Source organism: Acomys minous (assembly GCF_964271855.1).
Source record: "Acomys minous genome assembly, chromosome: 4".
NCBI classification, from domain to species: Eukaryota; Metazoa; Chordata; class Mammalia; order Rodentia; family Muridae; genus Acomys; species Acomys minous.
The window spans coordinates 95,924,095-95,936,270 of NC_140486.1; the positions used below are offsets into that span (position 1 = coordinate 95,924,095).

Consider the following 12,176-nt stretch of genomic DNA (forward strand, 5'->3'; position numbering starts at 1 on the left):
CATTATTATCATAATTTCAAAAGATTTTGATTAACATAGCTTAGGTCTATTTTAGGTTACTATGTACAGTCAACGAAACCAAAAGAATTAGAGAACCGTGACTTTTTAATGTCGTGGATATAAAAGTATTTGTCACCGTAGATTTCGCATATTTTTTGAAAGACAAATACAATTTCAAAATCTTTCTTTGGCTGTCTAGAGTTTACCTAATAACCTCAATGTGCTTATCACCTCAGGTGCCATGTATATTACTAGATAACAAAGATAGAATTAGACAAAGAATGAGAGACAATACAGCAATCAAATCACTGTGTTTTGATTGAGAGCGCTGTGTGACTAAATGTATATGATGTTCTCAGAAATGCCCTCTTAGATTGATATTGTTCATCTATTTACTATTCTCTGAGATTGGTGGCTTGGATGTTATTCAAGACAGAATCTAGTAAAATCCATGACATGCCAGCCCCATTATCTGGTGCTGTCATTGTGAATACTTATCCACTTTGAACTGTCCAAATTTATTTATCTGTTAATAAGAAATAAAGCAACCAACAAATATTTATCGAGCACTTACCCTACTCAGTCAGCACAGGGGCATCGATTCCACACACAATTAAAAAGAATGACTGAATTGCTAACCTTTGAAGAAAAGATCATAAAATAGTGAAATAAATCTGATAAACAGCTTTGGAGAGAAAGAGATAATTCTGTTGACGGAGATGAGAATGCAGAGTTCACAGGAGATGACTGGTCCCATTTTCCATTAGGAAGAAACCCTTTCATTCTGAAGTGTCAGCTGGGCTTGCCATGCCAATAACAAGCCAAGATAGTGGGTTAGCATTAATCAGAGCAGCTTCAACCCTTATCAGAGAAGCTCCTTTTTTTGGCAGTAGATGGCAATTAATACAGAGACCCGCACAAGTCATCACACAGACAATGGGAAACTGGAACATCCAGTCCTAAATGGGACATTTGTATTATACCCACTCTCGAAGGCTCAGAGATCATTGCAGAAAAGAAAAGTTTCTAAGAGCTAGTGGGTGGATCCAGTGAAATATTGTTTCCCAGACATGGCAAGGTTATTTTTTACTGCAACTGTGTGCATAAGGCCTGCACAAGATCAAGCCAGGGGAAGGCATAAAGTCCCACCCCTATTTGAGGAGGTCCTGGCAACTGACGGGAAGTGGAGGGACCAGCTTCCTTCACAGACACAGGCCAATGCTCATGGTTACACTACTAGTTAAACGTATATAAAATTATTATACTTTTATGGCTGAAGATATGACTCAATGGGTAAGAATACTTACTACTATTCCAGAGGGCTTGGCTTCAGTTCTTACCACCCACATGCTAGCTCACATCTATCTGTAATGCCCTCTTCTGCCTTCTATAGGCATTAGGCATGCACACAGTGCACATTCACATGCAGGCAAAAAAAGTACATACAAAATAAAATAAAATGACCTTGTATTTAAATTAATCAAATGAGTGCAACAGGGTAATGGTCCAGTCAGTGAAAATGATTATCATGCAAGTTCCTGAGCTCAGATCCCAAACACGTACCTAAAAGGCTATACATGGCAATATACACCTGTAATCCCAGCACTGGGGAAGAATATTCAGGAATCAGTCTAGCTGAGCCTGTGAGCACAAATACAGCGAGAGATCTTCTTTCAAACAATAAGACAATAAGCTGAGAAATTGCTCACTGGTTATGGGTACTTACTGCCCTTCCAGAAAGATCCAGGCTCAGTTCCCAGAACCCATAATGTGGCTTATAAATGTCTATAACTCCAGGTCCTCCTCAAATCCTCATCTGGCCTCCACCAGACACACACTCAGTGTGCAAACATACATGCAAACAAAAACATTCTCATACAAACAATAAATTAAGGTGGAGAGTGATCAAAAATGAAAAAATTAAGGTCAAGAGTGACTGACAAAGAGACTAAACTTAATTTCTGGCCTCCATAAGCCTGCTCATATGTGTACATACATACACAGCCACACACAAGCAAGTATAGGCGCACATTCACAACACACAGACACATGAGCAATTATTTGCTTCTGTAGATAAAGGAAGTGGCTTATACAACTAGATATTTTAAAAACCAGAATGGAACATTTTGGTATCTTGCCGTGTTCACTCACCTTTCCTCCTCACAGTGCCACTGTCAGAATCAGAGGTTACCCTCTCTTTTTCATTGTACTTGGCCTGTTCTAGGCACTCACTCTCCATCAAGAAATCATTTCCCCATTATTGCCCACAGGGCTCATTTATTGAGACAAATGTATTTTGTGGTTGTAAAACTCATGAGAATAAGAAATCCAAGAGGTACAGTGAAGACAGATCATTAGGCAGAATTAAATAACATTTACAACATTTTTATTTCCCTATAGTATTGTTTGTTTGTTTGTGTGTGTGTGTGTGTGTGTGTGTGTGTGTGTGTGTGTGTGTGTGTAGGAGAGAGAAAGGTTGAAGTACATATTGAATAGACTTCATGTTTTAATGAGTGTGTGAAATTCCTTCACAAGAAAGATACACTAGTTTTTTTTTTTTTTTACATATATTCTTTCTTAGTCAAAGACAAGTTTTTATTTGAGGATTCTTTCTAGCAATGTACAAGTGGATTTTATTTAATGGAATATCCCTAAATATGTACATATGAACGAATAGAGAAAGTATTAATGTATGAAAATTAATAAATAAAAACATTAACAATCATCATGTAGTTTCACACTCTCTGACCAGAGATGAAATGTCTCTTATGATAACAAAATTTATGCCAAGGTTTTGATTACTTTTGCAATAAAAGAAAACTCAAATAAAAAGAAACCCTAAGTATGACTTTCTGTTATTAAATGATATGCAGATATTCTAAATGGTGTATATACAGTCCTGTTATGGTCTAAAAATACTGGTTATAGTAGGATTTATGACTTCCCCAGCCATAAGCAGTTGGCTAGATTATCAAACCAGTCCACTCTCCAGCCACAGTCTCAGTAGTTATCCTTATATTCCTGGATCTTTACATCCACCCTCATCGAAGAAGTATCTTTTTTAGAAGACTGAGACCACTAAAACAAAAGGCCAGAACTGGTCATAATGCAGAAAAAAACTGACTACGGGGTCTTGAGTCCCAGGGGATATACATGCAACACAACTCTGGCACCTAAGGCTTAGGAAACATCATGGAAGACTGGGTGGAAAGACTGTAAGAGCCAGAGGACCAGGACATCTTCTGTGTGATTATGTCTGCTGTATAGGAAAAGACACATTCATGTTTGTACATCCATGATATCTCAACAATATGGCTGCCTAACAAGATGTGAACAATGACATTAGTTGAAATTCTAGTGTGGAAGGGGAAAATCTCACAAGGTCCTACCCCCAGATGAAGATCTACAAGCAGTTAATAACAGTTGAGGGAGGGGAGAATCAGTTTTTTTTCCAGGGATGAGTACCATGATCAGTTATCCAATAGTAAGTTTTCAGTCCTAAAAACATAAATATATGAGCACCAATCCTACAATAACAAGCATATAAAAAATAATTGGTAGCGTTGCTTTAATCCTGAGTTACCTGTGCATACCCAAATGAGAGAAAATAAATGAAAATAAATAGTATAAATGATGTTGATCTTGAGGATTATGAGAAATAAACACACACACACACAAACACACACACACACACACACACACAAGAGTTAACTCAGGATGACCTTCAAGGATCAAAGACTAACATGTAGTTCTTTCTGTAGCAATATATATATATATATGAAATCCGAAAGGGACATTAATGATTCAAAACAGACAACAGTGACCATTCTCCATAAACAGTAATATGGCGGAGAACTGTCTCTTCCATTTTGAGGGAGAGTTACCCTGTGCCTTATTTGGATACAAAGATCAGCAAGGAGATTAGGCAGAACTTTGAAGAGGAATGGGAAGTCAGAACTGTGTAAGGGCTTTGCCCTCCATGTTTGCTGACACTTTGTCTTCTCTGACCACTTAAACCAGGTCTTCAGTAAAGCTTATGTCACTTCTGATGGCATCTGGATCTCAGATAACTGTCTCATGATAGGACTGGCTCAGAAATCAGTCCTGCTATGGGAACAAGTGTCCTCTGTTGACAAGCGCTTCTTGAACTACTTATTGAAATTTGTATTTCTAGGAAATGTTCTGTCTGGACAGGAAATTAGAAAAGTGGAATGTTGGTGTCTTTGATTGGTATGTTATTCAACCGCTTTAGTCTCAGATTCGACAAAGTGGGAAAATAACCTTGGAAGCTTGCTCAGTCATGCCTGTTGCATGAGTGTTTAATGAACAGATATATTAAATTGCTTTTTGAATATTGAGTATGGTGTGTGTGTGTGTGTGTGTGTGTGTGTGTGATTCTGATGAAAACTTTCTGTTTTCCTTTTCTTTTTTCCACACTGCAATCTTGCACTTCTCCAATAGTCTGCTACCAAGATCTGAAGTTGTCTGCCATTCTTATAAACTGGATCATTAATAAGAAATGGGAAACCTCAGTTGACAGATCCTTTGGCTACCCGTCTTTTGTTGGTTGAGGTTCTATCTCCTACCTCCTTCTCCAAATCCAGAGATGATGGGTTGCATCAGTAGGCTCTTTTTTTCCAACCCTCAGACATGCTAGGAGTCCTTGCAGAAGGGCAGAGTAAGAGATGAACCTGAGATGACAGTGTTTGCCCTGTAATTTCCTGAGGCCTGGCCATCCAGACTGGCTGTGTTCCTCTTCAAAGGTCAGTACTATCCAAGAGGCTTCAATCCAACTATTCTCTTGTGTTCTTTCTATTACTCCTTCCTCTAACTGGCAGGGCCTCCTGCTCTTCACTCCTCCAGCTCTAGGGTGCTGCGCTGTGCCTTAACTCCTTTGTTGTTGTTGGTGGTGGTGTTTCATTTTCATTTATGTTTTTTTTTGAGAAATGGTCTCACTATGTAGTTCTGGCTATCCTAGAATTCAGTATGGAAGACCAGGCTTGCATCAAATTCACAGAAACTCTCCTTACCCTGCCTCCCATCATGCCTGGCTGTGACTTATTTCTTAGTTTGCACATGCCTTTGTAAACTTCCTTTATTATGCTCTTCTCAAATCAACCATTGGAAGGTGCCATCTGTGTTCTGATGCGAACCTCCACCGCCACAAGTCTCATTAGTATATATATTTATAGCTCAACCCATTTCTTTCCCTTAATTTGTCGTCATTACTTCTTCCAATCTGAGTAATTTTAAGATTGTATGCTAATTTTAATTTTTAAAAAATCATTATTTTACACTCATTTTGTAATGAGTTTTACATTCCCTTATTATGATACAGAAGTACACAAGGAGAAAGAGACAAAGAAAATGTTCCAAATATGAAAAATATGTAAATATACATTATTGAAAGCAACTTTTGTAAGACACATACTTTTTTTTATTTCTCCATACTCATCACACTAACACACGAGCACTCGTGCACGCGCGTGCGCTCGCGCGCACAAACACACACACACACATACACACAAATCAAAGTCAGTAAAGAGCCCAGTGACCTCCTGGACTTGGAAGCGCCACAGTAAAAGATGCACATGAAGAATGCCTAGCCAATCTTTCCACATACTCACAACAAGACCTGCCAATGTAACCTGTACACGCAGGCCAGAGGGTTCAGAAAGAAAGACCCAGATTGGGAAGCGCAGTGTAGCTCCACTTGTGTGTGACCATACCTAGAACATCACCCAGACATGCTATCAATAACTGGGAGAGAGCTTTCGATTGTGGCAATCAGTTCTACCTACAGAAGTGTATCATACACAAACCACTTTCCCAAGAGACTGGAAAACACAAGTTAAATGACGAACTGGCAAAAGATGGGAATGTTCTCAAGAAGGGAATAGAATAGTCATGGCCCTTTCAACATGGTCCTTTGTAGAAGTAGAGAAAGCTGCCACCCCATAGGTACTAAAATGGACCGGTATCCTCCCCAGCAGACGTTATGTTGAAGAGAGAAGAACATGTTTTCTCCTAAACCCAATAATGAATATCTGTTAGGCTTAGAGTATCCCAGTCAGAATCATTCTAGTGGTTAATTCAATGATAAATCTATTGCTCGCTAATGTTTGCTTTCTACCACTGGAGAGTACAGAAGTTCATATTTTTCAAAAAAGGCCAAGGGCATGCATAATGTCTACAATTTAATTATGAAAAGGACAAAATGGAAAAAAATTTTAAAGCAATAAAGCAAAAATAAACTAACAAGGATCTTGAAATTTCCCATTAAAATTCTAGACATTGTTTTCCAGCTACTGAAGAATAAGATTAACCACTCTCAACAACCTTTCTTTAACTTAACTAATAAAGAAAATGACTACAATGCTGTCCCAACTGCTCACACAGGATACAGCTCCAGCAAACTGATAGGCCTCATGCCAAATAGCAAGGTAACGTGGAATGGGAAAACCTGCATGGTGATGGTGAGCTTGGGTTTCAGCTTGATCAGACTGATCTATGTGATTAGTAAAGCAAACTTCTGGGGATGTCTCTGAGGGGATTCCCAAAGAAAGTATCTCTAAAAGGCTTTGAACTGACACATAATTTAACCCATTCATGGATTCAACAGTTGAATGAGTTACTAGAAGATGCAACTATGAAAGATGGGGCTTAGTTGGAGGAAGTGGGTCTCCATGGATATGTCTGTAAAAGATACAACGTGCCGTTAGCCCCATTCTACTATTGCGTTTTGCTTCTTGGTGGCCATGTGGTAAATGGTTTTTTTACAACCATACCTTTCCTCTATGCTTTTGCCTTGCTGCAACCCTAAAAACAAGCACACCAACCAACCATGAGTCAAAACCATGAGCCAAAAGAAGTCCTTGCTGCTCCCTTCAGCTGTGTCTTCTGAGTGTTTGTCACAGAGATTAAAAAGACATAAAGCTTCTAACATACATATAGGCTCAGAGTTAAGAGCCAATAGGGAGAACAATCATGAATGCCATGAAGACACTTGGATTTCTACCACTCGTATGTGTCTCAGGTTGCCTTGTTTTGCACTGGTATTCCATGTTGCACATTGTATGCTGACCATGACTCATCCTTAGGGTTATGTTGGGCCAGGCAAAGAGCCTCAACTCCAAACCAATACCAGAACATACACTCAAATAGAAGGGCTCCACAACATAAATTTCCACCTTTAAGTACTACTGGTTTGAAAGTGCTATGTCTCCAATGATACCCAATTTAAATGGCCCATGGAAACCAAGGAAAGACTTTCCCCTAATAGTCAAGAGTGTATATAAAGATAAGCAAACATTCATATGAACTTCATGACTTTCCTTTGTCCTGTGCTTCACCTCCAAGTTTCTCTGTAAGGGTCTCACAAGACTCACTGTGGAAATCATTTCTCTCAGTCATTAACTAAGGAAAAATCAATGAAATGGGCAGATATCGAGCAGACAAATGCATTAGGAAGTAGAGGGAGACAAGGCAAGGAGAACTATAAAGTAGAAAACGTGCTTTTGTGTGTCTAATATACTCCAAGCATCACATTACATACTTCCTAATGATTCACCATGTACCCTGAGAGCCCATGTACCTTGTTCCCAAAAGGATCCCTAAATTTATCTTAATGTTAACTCAGTAAAAAGATTTAAATCTCCTTTTTAAAGATTTATTTTTATTTGCATTTTGCATGTATATGTGTGTGCTGTATACGCATAGGTGGATGTATGCGTTCAAACCTGTGTGTGAAGTTGCATACCCATATGTTTGAATGTGCCTGTGGAGGGCTGAGGTGGATGTCAGAGGTCTTCCTCCATTTTCTCCAGACTATACATCGAGGCAGGGTCTCTCACATGAACCCAGATCCTAGTCAGAATTAGTCAGTCAGCTTGGTGCAGGGATCCTGTGCTCTGCGATTACACACAGGCCCCAAGAGTAACTAAACTTTTATGTGGATAACAGGGATCTGAACTCTGACCCTCGTGTTTGCAAGGCAATTGCTTGCTTTACCTGTTAAAGAATATCCTGGGCTCTTTTAATCTTCTTTTTCTAGATATAGAAGCAAACTCAGAGGACTTTTATAAACAGCCCAAGAACCCACACCTAGTAACTATGCAACTACAACTTGAGCACTAGGCTAGATTCAGAGAACTCCCTTCTTTCCACATCACGTCTAGCAAATGAAGTAAAAGTCTTTATACCAACGGATACTCTCCTCTGGTCTAATAAAGGGTTAACTAAAGAGTGTTAGAGTGATGCTGTTTGTGGTCACTTAGTTGGTGAAAAGCTAGGCAGACTAAAGTCTCCTGCAATAGCCAACCTTATTTAGAGCATCAGACAATTTATACTCAGGGTTAAGGAGAGTCACCTCAATAGAATGTACAATTACAAGGACAAGCCACATGTGGCAAATATATGTTCTTCCATAGAGGCACATGAATAACAACAGCTGAAGCAAACTCACTCCTGTCCACTACAGCTCAGAAAATGCATTCCAAGAATAATTCTGTGTGCTGAAGAAACTGAGGTCACAAGACTCTTGTCTTGTTTTCTTGGAGTTTTCTCAGAATTCTCACACAACTCCATCCTTGGACTGTATTCTGACAAGATGGCTCAGACGTTAAGAGCACTTCCTTCTCTTTCACGGGTACAAATTTCAGTTCCCAGAACCAACATCTGATGGTTCCCAACGGCCTATAACCACAGTTCTAGGGATCTGACCCTCTTCTGACCTCCACCGGCACTCATGTGTGCATTCACACAAACACACAGACATACAGACACACACACACACACACATGCATACACACATATGCACACGTACGCATACACAAACATAAATAAACATGGAAAATTAATATTTTTAAAGAGTTAAGCAAAAACTAGAAGTCTTGCTTAGTGGTAGTATAAGAGGGAAAGCCTGGAGTTAAAGTTAGAAAGCATCATCCTACCCATTGAGATGTTGTGTGACAGGATGGGTAAGAGCCTCTCTAATCCTTAGTTTAATGTGGGGGAAAATGAGCCATTGGGGCTCCCTGGAAGGATGTCCTGAAGCTGGGTGAGCATGGTCCAGGCCTATGTCTGTAGAGTGGAAACCATGGCAATGCCTCCCAAACCCAGAAATGGTTCTCCTTAAAAAACTAGCATGAGCTTGTATAGTGTGACAAAGGCAGAGCAATGTGTGAACAAAAAGAAACACTATGTGATGCATTGATCTTGTTTTGATGTGTTACATACTATCTATGCTTAAACACTGATGCCTTGATCTTGTTTTGATGTGTTAAGTACTATCTATGTTGAAACACTGATACACTGATCTTGTTTTGGTGTGTTACATACTATCTATGTTGAAACACTGATACACTGAGCTTGTTTTGATGTGTTACATACTATCTATGCTTAAACACATGGAGAAGCTTTGCTTTTCAAGGCCCAAATATTACTGATCTCATTTCCTTTAGGAATTCTTTTTTTAAATCTGCTTTCACAAAGAATTTCATACAAAATAGCTATATTTTATGCTTTAAGCGCTTTCTTCAATAATTATACAATTTTATTTAAGAAGAAAAATGCATCCACAAAATAACATTTATTTTTCTCAACATCTGTAGACTTTGAATGCTAATTTCACTCCTTGGGATTGAATTATTGTTGCAATTCCATGAAACACTAATTGAGGAAAATGAGAAAATCACACTTATACTCTGTGTTATGTTTCTAATTATATTTATGTTTTGTATGGCTATAACATATGTAAAATTATATATTTATACTACTTTATAGATTATATGCATAACTTACATAAAAATATTTTATTCTACATGCATTTGCTAATAATATTGATGTTTTCCCATGGTTAACTCATGTATTTGGGAATTATTTCATATCTCTAGAAAAAATTATAACTTCTACAATATTATTTCTATTTAGTAAAATATAAACATTCAGAAAGTCAGGAATGGTGGAGTATGCCTATCCATAAGCCCAATACTTAGGAGTCTGAGGCAGGGGATTTTCCTAAGTTTGAGGCCAGCTTGGACTGTATAAATAAGTAATAAGATAGATAGGATTATATTTCAAGGATCTGCATGAAACAACAGAGAAGAAAATCTAAAACAATACACAAATAAATGAGATGGTGAGGTAGCTCAGTAGTTAAGGCACTCACCACCAGTCCTGACAACCTGAATACAATTCATGGGGTCTGCATGGTAAAGGAAGACAAGCAACTCTCAAAAGTTGTCCTCTCTGGTGCCCCATATTTGAGCACTTCCCCATGGTGGGGAGGCCTGGTGGCACTCAGAGAAAGAATAAGCAGGCTACCAAGATGAGACTTGATAGCCTATGAGCATATACAGGGGGAGGAGGTCCCCCTCAGTCACAGTCATAGGGGAGGGGAATAGGGTGAAAGCAGGAGGGAAGAGGAATGGGAGGATATAAGCGATGGGATAACAACTGAGATGTAATGTGAATAAATTAATTAAATAAAAGATAATTGTCCTCTGACCTCCATACACACACCAGAATTGTGTGAGCCCCCTTCCAAATAAATAAATAAATAAATGTAATTTTAAACACCAAATCAAGGAATAAATAATCCTTAAGAAATTATACACACACACACACACACACACACACACACACACACATATAAAAGCTGGGAATGGAAATTTTATTAGAGCAATTTCATCTAATTCTTTAAATCCCTTCCTACATTCATGTTTAAATCACACAGTAAATTAACCATCAAAGCCTATTTTCATGTTCAATTAATTGGAAACTCAGGCCCTTCTTTATTTTTGTTGAGCTATTTTTTTTTTAAAAGAGGAACAAACTGAATTGTAAAGTACAATTGCTATTCATCATTACAATTTTTGCTCCACTTACAACAAAAGAGTTACTGAGAGTAATGCTTATTAATTATGTCCATATCAAGAGTGCTATTCAAAACCAACTGTTAAGAGAGGTGGGTTGCTGCCTTTGGCGGCTCAAACAGGCCCCTACAGACCGGGTATGGTACAAGATATCTACCACCTAGACATGTTAGGAAAAAGCCTAAGAAGTCCCAGGTCCCAGATGAGCATCTTGGGATGAGGCACAAAATCATTACAAAAAACAAACAAACAAACAAACAAAAACAAAAACAAAAACTAAACTCTCCTCAGCTTAAACGCTGTCCTGTGATACATTCCCCATGGCCATTTCACTTCTTAGCATGTAGCTTAACACTGATGGGGAAAGCACGGCCATGATGGCATGAGATGCACTGGACTTAGGTGATTTTAACTCACATGCTTCTATTTTCTAAAGACAACATCTTCCCAGAGACACACACATTCTATCGTAGCATCCAGGGGACAGAGAGGAGAGAGTATTGAGGGGGATTGTCAGCATCTCTATCTTCTTTAGTGCTGTGCAACTGCTAAGCCTCTCAACATGCATCAAGACATACCACACCCAACTTCATGTTTTCCTCCTGTAAGAACAATGCATATGAAAAGGAGGAACACGAAACCATTCACCAATACTTAATTTTCCCTTTGTTTTGTCCTTGAGATCTGTGCAGGACAAGGACAATGAATCAGCTAGTGCTGTGGGTGTGAGACGTGTCCTTTGAGGAGCACTTGTGGCCATGAGTCCTGGCTTGACCATGTGCATGTGGTAGACAATGATTGCTTTTCCTCTTTGGGGTCACCTTTTAAACATAATCTTAATTGTTTTTCCTGACGTCGTTGTAACGGAAACCATAAAGCACTGCGCTGATGATAAGCTACTGACTTGAAGATGCAGACTTACTCTGTAGATGCCTAGGAACCTGGACTCCTGCTGTGCACTATTTACAATGAAAGAACAGGTTTTCTCCTGGGTCACTCTGTCCTTTTCCTTGCCCTCCATTAATGTGCTTGCCAGGTTCTGGGAAAAGAAGAAGCAGCTGCAAAGCTCCATGGCAACTTCAGTGACAACATGGGCCTCCTGATAAGTTGGCTTTGGCACGTGAGCATGATTAGGGAATGGTACACTGTGTAATCAACTCAGCAAGGTGGCGTCAGAGAGAAGGAACTGGAAGGATTAGAAAGGAGTTAGTCAGCTGACTAGAGGTACACAGCTGAACACAGGAAAGAGGGGTGTGTGTGTGTGTGTGTGTGTGTGTGTGTGTGTGTGTGTGTGTGTGTGTG

The 12,176-nt window shown here is 39.1% G+C and overlaps 1 long non-coding RNA gene across 1 annotated transcript in view; it reads right to left on the reverse strand.

The window, feature by feature from the left end:
* The window catches only part of LOC311596228, a 56,833-nt gene that overhangs the window by 186 nt on the left and 44,471 nt on the right, over positions 1-12,176 (reverse strand). The window lies entirely within an intron of this gene.